Source organism: Salmo salar, unplaced genomic scaffold (assembly GCF_905237065.1).
Source record: "Salmo salar unplaced genomic scaffold, Ssal_v3.1, whole genome shotgun sequence".
Lineage (NCBI taxonomy): Eukaryota > Metazoa > Chordata > Actinopteri > Salmoniformes > Salmonidae > Salmo > Salmo salar.
The window spans coordinates 1-13,364 of record NW_025549978.1 but is presented as its reverse complement, the minus strand read 5'-3'; the positions used below and the strand labels follow the sequence as shown (position 1 = coordinate 13,364).

The 13,364-nt window shown below is 42.8% G+C and overlaps 1 pseudogene; it reads right to left on the bottom strand.

Moving 5' to 3' along the window:
* Positions 1-7,542: 7,542 nt before the first annotated feature.
* LOC123739052 (CMRF35-like molecule 9) lies at positions 7,543-12,714 on the bottom strand (annotated as a pseudogene).
* Between the last annotated feature and the right edge of the window lie 650 nt (positions 12,715-13,364).

Here is a 13,364-nt window from a genome sequence, read left to right as displayed (position 1 = left end):
TGACCGGTTTGGCGGTGGGTCAGTCATGGTGTGGGGTGGCATTTCTTTGGGGGGCCGCACAGCCCTCCATGTGCTCGCCAGAGGTAGCCTGACTGCCATTAGGTACCGAGATGAGATCCTCAGACCCCTTGTGAGACCATATGCTGGTGCGGTTGGCCCTGGGTTCCTCCTAATGCAAGACAATGCTAGACCTCATGTGGCTGGAGTGTGTCAGCAGTTCCTGCAAGAGGAAGGCATTGATGCTATGGACTGGCCCGCCCGTTCCCCAGACCTGAATCCAATTGAGCACATCTGGGACATCATGTCTCGCTCCATCCACCAACGCCACGTTGCACCACAGACTGTCCAGGAGTTGGCGGATGCTTTAGTCCAGGTCTGGGAGGAGATCCCTCAGGAGACCATCCGCCACCTCATCAGGAGCATGCCCAGGCGTTGTAGGGAGGTCATACAGGCACGTGGAGGCCACACACACTACTGAGCCTCATTTTGACTTGTTTTAAGGACATTACATCAAAGTTGGATCAGCCTGTAGTGTGGTTTTCCACTTTAATTTTGAGTGTGACTCCAAATCTAGACCTCCATGTGTTGATAAATTGGATTTCCATTGATTATTTTTGTGTGATTTTGTTGTCAGCACATTCAACTATGTAAAGAAAAAAGTATTTAATAAGATTATTTCTTTCATTCAGATCTAGGATGTGTTGTTTAAGTGTTCCCTTTATTTTTTTGAGCAGTATATTTGTTCAGTATATTACCACGTATAGCTGCCTGCAAGTATTGTGGCGGCTACCCAATAACGATGCACAAAATCACAGCTTCATTTAGCGTTTTCAAGTGCAACTTTAGTAAAGATGGTTTTGGGAAACAGCTCAGAGATTTAACGATGCTCCTACGAAGGTTCTAACGATGAACTTAGTCTTAAGATGCTTTTGGGGAACCGGGCCCTTCTTCATGTCCTCACAATCAGATGTGTTACCCTGACTTCTCTCTTCCATCAGATATGTTTTCCTGACTTCTCTCTTCCATCAGATGTGTTACCCTGACTTCTATCTTCCATCAGGTGTGTTAACCTGACTTCTCTCTTCAACTTGTCTTAATGTTTATGTCATTTAATTGCATGTTAATATCTGCAGATAAATATTGGCTCACTATTTGGCAAGCACTGACAAGGCTATCACACCTTTTTGACCAAGGCATTATAACAGTCTATTAATGTTTTTTTTACAAATGTATAATTGATTAAATAACCATGAATGATGTATTTGGAAAGTCCTTATAAAGGGTGCCTTTAAAAACACCCCCTTTTAGCTTGGCCTTTAACCAGTGATTGTTTTAGACGTCCTCTGTGTTTTATGTTATTTTATTAATCCTTTTTACTGCTTCCTGTTTGCTTCTACTTTTTATTTGATTGTTTTAATGTGAATTGTGTTGCGAGTTTAAATGCAATTTAAATTAAATGGGCAGTGGAGTTAACTTGATTTTTCATTTTTTATGATATTTCCACACTATGAGGTGGAAATAACACTCTGAAATTGTGAAAATTATGATAATGCCCTTTTTGTGTGAGAGCAGTTTGAAAAGAATGCCTGGAATTTCAGCCTGTTCATGATCACACAATCTGATCTGATTATAAGAGACCAATGACTGTTCATCAGTCAATCAATCAAATGTATTTATAAAGCCCTTTTTACATCAGCCGATGTCACAAAGTGCTGTACAGAAACCCGGCCTAAAACTCCAAACAGCAAGCACTACAGATGTAGACGCTCGATGGCTAGGAAAAACTCCCTAGAAAGGCAGGAACCCAGGAAGAAACCTAGAGAGGAACCAGGCTCTGAGGGGTAGCCAGTCCTCTTCTGGCTGTGCCGGGTGGAGATTATAACAGAACAGAACATGGCCAAGATGTTTAAACGTTCACAGATGACCAGCAAGGTCAAATAATAATAATCACAGTTGTTGTAGAGGGTGCAAAATGTCAGCACCTCAGGAGTAAATGTCAGTTGGCTTTTCATAGCCGATCATTCAGAGTTAGAGACAGCAGGTGCGGCAGAGAGAGAGAGTGGAAAACAGCAGGTCTGGGACAAGGTAGAATGTCCGGTGAACAGGCCAGGGTTCCATAGCTGCAGGCAGAACCGTTAAAACTGGAGCAGTAGCACAACCAGGTGGACTGGGGACAGCAAAGAGTCATCAGGTCAGATAGGTGAGCGTCCTCATCTCATGCCTCACGGGTAGAGCCCTAGAATGTGCCAACGCAGTCTGGGAGGGCCCAGACTCGGCTAGGGGCGACTACCCGGAGTTCACCCACCGCTTCCGGGCGGTATTCGATCATCCCCCGGAGGGCAAGGCGGCGGGTGAGAGATTATTCCACCTGAGGCAGGAGATGAGGAGCGCTGAGGACTTTGCCCTGGATTTCCGGACTCTCGCAGCAGGATCAGGGTGGAATGAGCGGGCCCTGATTGACCACTACGGATGTAGTCTTCGTGAGGACGTCTGCCGGGAGCTGGCTTGCTGGGACAATACTACCACCCTGGACCAGCTCAAAGATTTGTCCATCAGGCTGGACAACCTGCTGGCTGCCCGGGGGCGTTCCAGTCGGGGCCTGTTTGTTCGACCTCCCAGCCCTCCTGCTCCAATGCCCATGGAGATAGGAGGGGCTGCAGCTAGGAAGACCAGAGGGGGGGGCCTCTCCTGCGCCCACTGTAGTCGTAGAGGACACACTGCAGACCGGTGCTGGAGAGGTCCACCCGGGAGTTCAGATGGCAGGCAGAGCACCACATCGACCCCCCAGGTGAGTCAGCAACAGCCACACCCAGAGCCCCCTGTCGACCACATGTACACCTCTGTTTCTTTTCCTGAGTTTTCCTCTCACTTCCAGTATAAGGCACTAGTCGATTCAGGCGCAGCTGGGAGTTTTATGGACCGTGGGGTCGCCAAGAAGTTAGGGATTCCCCTGGTTCAGCTGGACCAACCCTTCCCCGTGCACGCCCTAGATAGTCAACCACTAGGGTCCGGCTAAGTGAGGGAGGTCACAGTGCCACTGGTCATGGTGACGCGGGGGTGGGGCATGAGGAACGTATCAGCCTGTTCCTCATTGATTCCCCGGCATTTCCGGTGGTACTGGGAATTCCCTGGCTAGCCACTCACAACCCTAAGATTTTGTGGAGGCAGAGGGCTCTTAACCTCTATGGGCGAGGTGGGACATTAGCGTCCCACTCTATTCAACAGCCAGTGGAAGAGCGTGGCGCGAAATACAAAAACCTCAAAAATGCTATAATTTCAATATTTCAAACATACGACTATTTTACACCCTTTGAAAGATAAGACTCTCGTTAATCTAAACACATTGTCCGATTTCAAAAAGGCTTTACAGCGAAAGCAAAACATTAGATTATGTTAGGAGAGTACATAGACACAAATAACCACACAGCCATTTTCAAGCAAGCATATATGTCACAAAAACCCAAAACACAGCTAAATGCAGCACTAACCTTTGATGATCTTCATCAGATGACACTCCTAGGACATTATGTTATACAATACATGTATGTTTTGTTCAATCAAGTTCATATTTATATCCAAAAACAGCTTTTTACATTGGCGTGTGATGTTCAGAACATGCATTCCCAGCAAAATCTTCTGGTGAATTTACAAAATTACTCATGATAAACGTTGACAAAATACATAACAATTATTTTAAGAATTATAGATACAGAACTCCTTTATGCAATCGCTATGTCAGATTTTAAAATAGCTTTTCGGCGAAAGCACATTTTGCAATATTCTGAGTACATAGCTCAGCCATCACGGCTAGCTAATTTGACACCCGCCAAGTTTGGCACTCACCAAACTCAGATTTACTATAAGAAAAATTGGATTACCTTTGCTGTTCTTCGTCAGAATGCACTCCCAGGACTGCTACTTCCACAACAAATGTTGTTTTTGTTCCAAATAATCCATAGTTATGTGCAAATACCTCTGTTTTGTTCGTGCATTCACGTCGCTATCCAAAAGGTAACGCCACGAGCGCATTTCGAGACAAAACATTTCAAAATGTTCCATTACCGTACTTAGAAGCATGTCAAACGCTGTTTAAAATCAATTTTTATGGTATTTTTCTCGTAAAATAGCGATAATATTCCAACCGGACAATAGTGTATTCATTCAAAGGACAAAAGAAAAAATGGCGAGGTCTCGTGAACGCGCATTTCCAATCTCTTAGTCACCAGGCAGTCCACCGACAAACTGTGCTCCTATACTCTGCCCAGAGACAGGAGACGCCTCAATCTGCTTTCTGAACGCTTTAGAGAGCCAATGGAAGCCTTAGAAAGTGTCATGTAACCCCACAGATCCTGTAGTTTTGATAGAGAAGCAAAAGGAGAACTACAAATTCGCAGACAGGCCACTTCCTGCTTGGAATTTTCTCAGGTTTTTGCCTGCCATATGAGTTCTGTCATACTCACAGACACCATTCAAACAGTTTTAGAAACTTCAGAGTGTTTTCTATCCAAATCTACTAATACTATGCATATTCTCGTTTCTGGGCAAGAGTAGTAACCAGTTTAAATCGGGTACGTTTTTATCCGGCCATGAAAATACTGCCCACTATCCCATACAGGTTGGTGGTCGGGGGAGTGCTCAGTCAGGTGTATAGGAGTTTCCATCGGTGCGACCATGGTGGAAAGTCCAGACCCAGTCACTACCGTGCACATTCCCTCTGAATATGCCGATTTGGCTATCGCCTTCAGTAAAACGAAGCAGATCATTTTAGAAAGAGAGGGTCCAGATTGTCTAGCCCGGCTGATTTGTAGGGGTCCAGATTTAGCAGCTCTTTCGGAACATCAGCTATCTGGATTTGGGTGAAGGAGAAATGGGGGAGGCTTGGGTGAGTTGCTGTGGGGGGTGGAGGGCTGTTGATCAAGGTAGGGGTAGCCAGGTGGAAAGCATGGCCAGCTGTAGAAATATGCTTATTGGAATTTTCAATTATAGTGGATTTATCGGTGGTGACAGTGTTTCCTAGCCTCAGTGCAGTGGGCAGCTGGGAGGAGGTGCTCTTATTCTCCATGGACTTTACAGTGTCCCAGAACTTTTTTGAGTTTGTGCTACAAGATGCAAATTTCTGCTTGAAAAAGCTAGCCTTAGCTTTCCGAACTGCCTGTGTATATTTGTTCCTAACTTCCCTGAAAAGTTGCATATCACGGGGGCTATTCGATGCTAATGCAGAACGCCTACAGGATGTAACAGTAAGAGACTGTTATATCAGTTCACCGTATGACCACCAATCACTGTGTGATTTTCTTTGGCAAATGACAAATCATTTTGAGAGGGAGTGTGTTTATGTATCTAGTTGACAGGGACAACGCACATTCACAGACATTTACATTTTCACATTGATGTATTTGGTATTTATTATTATCCCCTTTAGCTGTTGCTGAGGCAACTACTCTTCCTGGGGTCCAAACATGAAACAAAATAACAAATAAAGTACAGAAGTATACAGAACTACATTTACATTACAATTGAGCCATACAGCAGACGCTCCCATCCACAGTGACCCACAGCCAGTACATTCATCTTAAGATAGCCAGATGAGACAACCACATATCAAAGTTGGATCCTAACCACGTATCACATATATAATACAAAACATAATACAATGCAGAAAACAATACAAAATGCATCAACATGTCTGTGTCTCTTCACAGTCTCCATCCTGCCATAAGGTGGTCTTGTATCTGTTAGCTTGAGTTACCTGGGGTGGCAGAGAGTTCCATGTAGTCATGGCTCTATTTAATACTGTGTTTCCCAGCCTCTGTTCTGGCCCTGGGGAATGTGAAGAGACCTCTGGTTGCATGTCTTGTCTGATACCAATGAGTGTCCGAACTGTGAACCAACTGCCTAAACAGACAGTTCGGTAGCTTCAACACATCAACATCTCACACAAAGACCAATAGTGATGCAGTCAATCTCTCCTCAACTTTGAGTCCGGAGAGATAGACATGCATGTCGTTGACATTTGAACCTCCGTGTACATCTAAGTGCAATACTTGCTGCTCTGTTTTGTACCAACTGCAACATACTGTATGTGAAAATATCAAATCCAACTTAAGGCCCCCATGCAGTTATTTCAATGTCATTTGTATATAGTCACTGTGTGTGTATATTTGATAAAAATAACTCAAAAGTATATTTTTTATAATGTATTTCCCTGAGCCTCTTGTGGACATTGAAATTCTCAGTCTGATCGTGTGGGCGTTAGGAAACAAATGTGAAGATATTTACATAAACAGCCCTGACTGGCTGATAGGATGGTCTAGAGACCACCCACTTACCCAAATGACAAGTCATTGGTCTATTACAATCAGATCAGATTGTGGCATCATGAACAGGCTGAAATTCCAGGTATTCTTTTCAAACAGCTCTCACACAAAAGGGCATTATCATCATTCTCACAATTTCAGAGTGTTAATTCGACCTCATATGGTGGAAATATCATTAAAACAACTGGAAAATAAAATTTTAAAGTGCACTGCCCCTTTAATTTCAATTGCATAGAAAATCGCAACACAATTTGCATAAAAACAATCAAATAAAAAAGTAGAAGCAAACAGGAAGCCGTAAAAAGGATGAATAAAAGAACATAAAACACAGAGGAAGTCTAAAACAATCACTGGTTAAAGGTCAAGCTAAAAGGGGGTGGTTTTAAAGGCACCCTTTATAGGGAGTTTATCATGACATCATTAATGCTTATTTAATCATTTATAAATGTGTAAAAAAAACTGTTAATAGACAGTTATAATGCCTTGGTCAAAAGGTGTGATACCTTTTTCAGTGCTTGGAAAATATTGAGACAATATTTATCTGCAGATATTAACATGCAATTAAGTGACAAACATTAAGACAAGTTGAAGAGAGAAGTCAGGGAAACACATCTGATGGAGGAGAGAAGTCAGGGAAACACATCTGATGGAAGATAGAAGTCAGGGTAACACATCTGATGGAAGAGAGAAGTCAGGGAAACACATCTGATGGAGGAGAGAAGTCAGGGTAACACATCTGATGGAAGAGAGAAGTCAGGGTAACACATCTGATGGAAGAGAGAAGTCAGGGTAACACATCTGATGGAAGAGAGAAGTCAGGGAAACACATCTGATGGAAGATAGAAGTCAGGGAAAGACATCTGATGGAAGAGAGAAGTCAGGGAAACACATCTGATGGAAGATAGAAGTCAGGGAAAGACATCTGATGGAAGAGAGAAGTCAGGGTAACACATCTGATGGAAGAGAGAAGTCAGGGTAACACATCTGATGGAAGAGAGAAGTCAGGGAAACACATCTGATGGAAGATAGAAGTCAGGGAAAGACATCTGATGGAAGAGAGAAGTCAGGGAAACACATTGTGAGGACATGAAACACATGATGCAGCTGTCTGCTAAAAACAGAGCTCAGTGCTCAAGAGGCTGTTAGTGGCAAACGTAGTTCATTACATGTTTCTTGTGATTGGTTGCCAGTGTGTGTATGTCCCTCGTGATTGGTTGTCAGTGACTCAGGTGTCTCTGGTTTTGTTCACTGTGGAGTAGATGGGAGGAGCCTCAGAGTATCTGTGTGGATGATTGACAGTAGAGTAGGGGTGTCTTTAACTGACTTTGACAGTGGCATAGTCACCAGAAAAAGTACCCTCTTTAGCGATGGCGGCAGTGGCTTCATTGGGGCAGCTGGGGTTATTGTGGAAGTTGACGCTAGCGTAGTTGAGAGAGTCAGAGTAGCTTGTGGGTAAGTTGGCGGTGGAGTAGATGGTGGTGGTCTCACTACCTGAGCTGGACTGTAGGGGGCGATCCTTTACCTCCTTATTGTCACCATGACAACCCTGGAGAGGAGGAAAGGGAGGAGGGATGGGAGGACATGATAAGGGAGTGAAGAACATAGATTAGAACACACCCTGACCACTGCAATCACTGACAGGCGTATAGAAGGAAGTGTCATTTAGCCAACTACATCTCTCTCTCTCTCTCTCTCTCTCTCTCTCTCTCTCTCTCTCTCTCTCTCTCTCTCTATTCAATTCGCTTTATTGGCATGACGTAACGATGTACATATTGCCAAAGCTTACTTTTGATATTTACAATATGAAAATAATAAGAATCAAAATTGTCAACGGGACAACAGTAACAACAATAACCAAGAGTCAAAATAACCATACATTGAGCAATAACAATAAGCATACAGTAGAGGACATGTGCAGGTTGATTGGTCTGTCAGACACTGTCCCTCATCTTATGGCAGGCAGCAATGTAGTGCGCTGCCAACCCACAGCTCTGCATCCTCCCCCAACAGGATGGGTAGCCTACTCTCATCAGAGAGGTCTTTGAAACCTTGAATAAGGGTTTCAAATTTGGTGAAATGACAGTCTCTAATTGTTTTATATTTTTTACATTTTGTCAGGAAATGGAGCTCTGTCTCAGGTTCTGCTGTTGTGCAGTGGTTGCACAGCCTTTCCTCTACAAGGAGCCAGGCTTTCCTGTGTCTACCCTTCTCAATGGAAAGGCTGTGCTCACTGAGCCTGTACTTTGTTAAGGTTTTTCTAAGGTTTTGATCAGTAACCATGTTCAAATAGTTAGCCATGGTGTACTGCCGATTTAGGGCCAGATAGCACTGTATTTTGCTTTGTGCTTGTGCTTGTGTTTCCCAATAAGAAATTAAGTTTTGTTTTGATTGTGTTGTAATTTGGTTTATTCTGATTGATTGGATGTTCTGGTCCTGAGGCTTCAGTGTGTTAGTAGAACAGGTTTGTGAACTCAGCCCCAGGACCAGCTGTCACATCCTGACCATAGAAAGCTGTTATTTTCTATGGTAGAGTAGGTCAGGGCATGACAGGGGGGTGTTCTAGTTTAGTTTTTCTATGTTGTCAGGTTCTAGTTTTGTATTTTTATGTTGGATTTTGTTTGGGATGATCTCCAATTAGAGGCAGCTGGTCCTCGTTGTCTCTAATTGGAGATCATACTTAAGTAGGGTTTTTTTCCACCTGGGTTTGTGGGAGATTGTCTTTGAGTTAGTGTTTGTTTCACCTCTGCATCACGGTTTGTTGTTTTGTTATTCAGTTTATTTATATGTATTGCATAGTTTCACAGTTCAATAAAAATGTGGAACGATACACACGCTGCACTTTGGTCCGCCCCTTCCTACGACAACCATGACACCAGCTGGATGAGGGTACTCTTTTCTTTGCTCAGCTCTTGGCATTGCAGGGCTTGGTAATGATATGATAGGGGGTCACTGTATTTTAAATGTTTCCCCAACTTAATTTCTCTTTTTGAGTTTATATTATTAGTGGATATTGGCCTAATTCTGCCCTGGATGCATTGTTTGTAGTTTTCCTCTGGACATGTAGGAGAATCTTACAGAACTCTGCATGCAGGGTTTCAATGGGGTGTTTGTCCCATTTAGTGAAATCTTGTTTTGCAAGTGGACCATAAAGTGCAATTGGTTCAATGACAGATTGACACATATTTCAATTTGAATTGGTTTTTTAATGGCGTAGAATGCCCTGCGTGCTTTCTCTCTCTGTTCATTCACTGCCTCATTAAGGTGTCCAGTTGAGCTTATTTTTAAACCTAAGTAATTGTAGTGTGTACAGTACTCTATATATTTTGTACCAATTAAGAACTTTGGTCTAATTCCCTGAGATCTGGATCTTCTCTGGAAAATCATTATTTTAGTCTTTTTGGGGTTTACTACCAGGGCCTAGGTCTGGCAGTACTGCACTAGCAGGTCCAGGCTCTGCTGTAGGCCATGTGCTGTGGGTGACAACAGGCATCTGCGAAGAGTAGGCATTTAACATTTGAATTGTGGAGAGTAACACATCTCAATCTTTCTCTACTCTCTCTCTATCTCGCTCTACATAGAAATATATATAACTATATATATCTCTAAATCTCTCTCTCTCGCTCTATATATATGAATATATATATCTCTAACTCTCTCTAACTCTCTGTCACACAAAGACAGACATGCAACGATGCTCAAATGCAGGCGCTTGCACGCACACACACTGACCTCTATGTCGATCCCAGTGTTCACCCTGGGTGCTGAGGAGTCAGCTGTGGAAGACAACACACACAGTGTCATACACTTCACACATGTCACTATTAGTGGTTTCAGAGCCCTGTTCACAATGACACCTCTATTTCTCAACCAGGGCCAAAGGATTATTGTACATGCAAATGGTTTCTTGGAAATGAAAACTGGATGTATCTGAACAGACACAAACAGTACCATTAGAACACATACTTTACAATCAGCATTTCTGTTCAACTTACATAGGGCCTTTTACACTAATATGTGAAGTAAGATCTGCCTCTCTTCCACATCAGATGTGTAACTTTTCTGTTTACTTCCTGTCCTGACATTAACCTTGGATGTGCTGGTCAACAACGTGTAAACGCAGCCTAACACAACACAAATGCTGTCGACTGGTATTAAAGTAATTATTGCAGGGGCATGTGGAATCGGAGAGACATTATCTTTTCACTACCACTCAGGAGGAATCTGGTATAGAAGTGTCACACATTACCTAAAGTCAGATTTGACGCCAGATCAGTCTCTTTACATTACAAAATGATGTTTTGTGAAACCAGTTACAAAGAGAAACTGGTTTCAAACTAGTGCAGCGTAAAAAGGCTCATAGGCTGCATTGACACAGCTTTTTTCCACTAATTGGTATTTTGACCAAGCACCAGATCTTTTCACATCCTATCTTTTCGGGGCTGATCTGTTTGGTCAGATTTTTGGCCATAAAGTTTATTTACCAAATCCATTGTGTGTTGATGATGAGATGGATGATGATGATGAGATGGATGATGATGATGAGATGGATGATGATGATGAGATGGATGATGATGATGAGATGGATGATAGTTGAGAGATGGATGATGGTGGTGAGATGGATGATGGTGATGAGATGGATGATGGTGATGAGATGGATGATGGTGGTGAGATGGATGATGGTGGTGAGATGGATGATGGTGGTGAGATGGATGATGATGATGATGAGATGGATGATGAAATGGATGATGAGATGGATGATGATGAGATGGATGATGGTGGTGAGATGGATGATGGTGGTGAGATGGATGATGGTGGTGAGATGGTGAGATGGATGATGATGGTGAGATGGATGATGGTGGTGAGATGGATGATGGTGGTGAGATGGATGATGATGGTGAGATGGATGATGATGGTGAGATGGATGATGATGATGAGATGGATGATGGTGATGAGATGGATTGTGATGATGAGATGGATGATGATGATGAGATGGATGATGATGATGAGATGGATAATGATGGTGAGATGGATGATGATGGTGAGATGGATGATGATGATGAAATGGATGATGATGATGAGATGGATGATGATGGTGAGATGGATGATGATGGTGAGATGGATGATGATGGTGAGATGGATGATGATGGTGAGATGGATGATGATGATATGGATGATGATGGTGAGATGGATGATGGTGGTGAGATGGATGATGATGGTGAGATGGATGATGATGGTGAGATGGATGATGATGGTGAGATGGATGATGATGATGAGATGGATGATAGTTGAGAGATGGATGATGATGATGAGATGGATGATGATGGTGAGATGGAGGTGGTTAAGGATGACAGCGTTGGTAAACCTCGGTTTGATGCTGTTGTTGTTGTAGCAGGTTTTCTTGTGGTGGTTATTGTTGGTGTCGCTAAAAACAAAGGACCACAAAACACAGTTGTTGTGACAATGTGTGGACATTTTTCACTGGGCTAACACAACAAAATGTTGTCTACTGGTATTAAAGTAGTTATTACACAGAGATGTGTTGTCGGAGCACCATGTCTTTACACTACACCACTAAGAGGGGGGGATCTGATTCCAAAGTCAGATTTGACGCCAGATCCATCTATGTACAATACACAAATATGTTTATGTGATAGAATGAAATGTGCCTTAATAATAACTAAATAATAACACAGCATCATAATGTGTACCAGGAAGTAATATGCTCTTCACTTATCTGAATGGTGATAATATGATCTGTGTGCTCTAGTGATGTCTGGACCACGAACACAACAGTGAATTCAGCTCACTGCAGTGGCCTGCCCAGTCACCAGATCTCAATCTAATTGATTATCTGTGGGATGAGATGGAACAAGCTATTCGGAGTAGAGATCCACTACCAACCAATTTGACACAACTGTTGGAAGCATTGGAGTCAATACGGGCCAGCATCCCTGTGGAACGCTTTCGAAACCTTGTAAAGTCCATGCCCTGACAAATTGAGGCTGTTCTGAGGGCATAAGGGGGTGCAGCTCAATATTAGAAAAGTGCTCCTAATGTTTTGTCCACGCAGTCATAGCCTGACTGCTGACATGGTATCGATTGTGTGGTTGTCCTGTACTCCACATAGATATCTCCCAGCGTCCTCTTGGGTTAGTCTGGTGATGGTCATGGTGAAAACTCTGTCTGTCTTGTTGTGGAACAGTGAGAACCTCCCGTTCTGGCTTTTGGTTGTTGTCACTTTAACATCACCTAGACATTTAGATCGTGTCTTCTCTTTTGCAGAAGTATTTCTGATTGTCTTCATACTTTTCATCATAAACACAGTGGATGGAGACTGACCGTTCTTCATACAGTAGCCAGTCACTGCAGTGGGATTCTCACAGCACCAATCTGTCATATGTAGGCCTAGTGTAAGGACTTGCACACTACGAGACTTCCTTGTCTAATGTATTAATGATGTGTGATCTGTGGTCCTCCAATACATGTACTATACTGTGTGTGTTTGATCACATTGTTCACGCCAGTTGAATGACCTGGACTCATTTAGGGGCAGAATTTTGATGTGAGATGCGGTTCTCTTAAAGGGGATATCCGCAGTTCAAACATCAACAAAGCGGTCACCCCATCACTGTTTTTGGTAAACAGCTGAGGGTTTGGGCTGGAGAAATTTAACCACTAACATTTATAAACAGAACTATAGATGCAAGGACTGACCATCCATGAGATCAACATTGTAGTTTTAACCATGGTTTGAGTCATTAGAGTGTTTATGTTTACAATTACATTGTTTACAAGTTAAACAAGTGAATATGTTGAATATTAGTGGGGTATGACAGTTGAACTAAGCTCATGAGTCATTTAAAAGTTATATATTTCAAGAATAAATGGGTATATATCATTAATTTAAAAACAATTTGCAAAAGTGAATGAAAATATGGAATAAAGTGGAAGGATCTCAAGTTAGGTGTATGGGGCAAGAGTGGTGGCTCCTCCACTTCTCTCTATAGGAGCATCTGATCTGAAACTCTCCTCCTTCATATCTTTCCA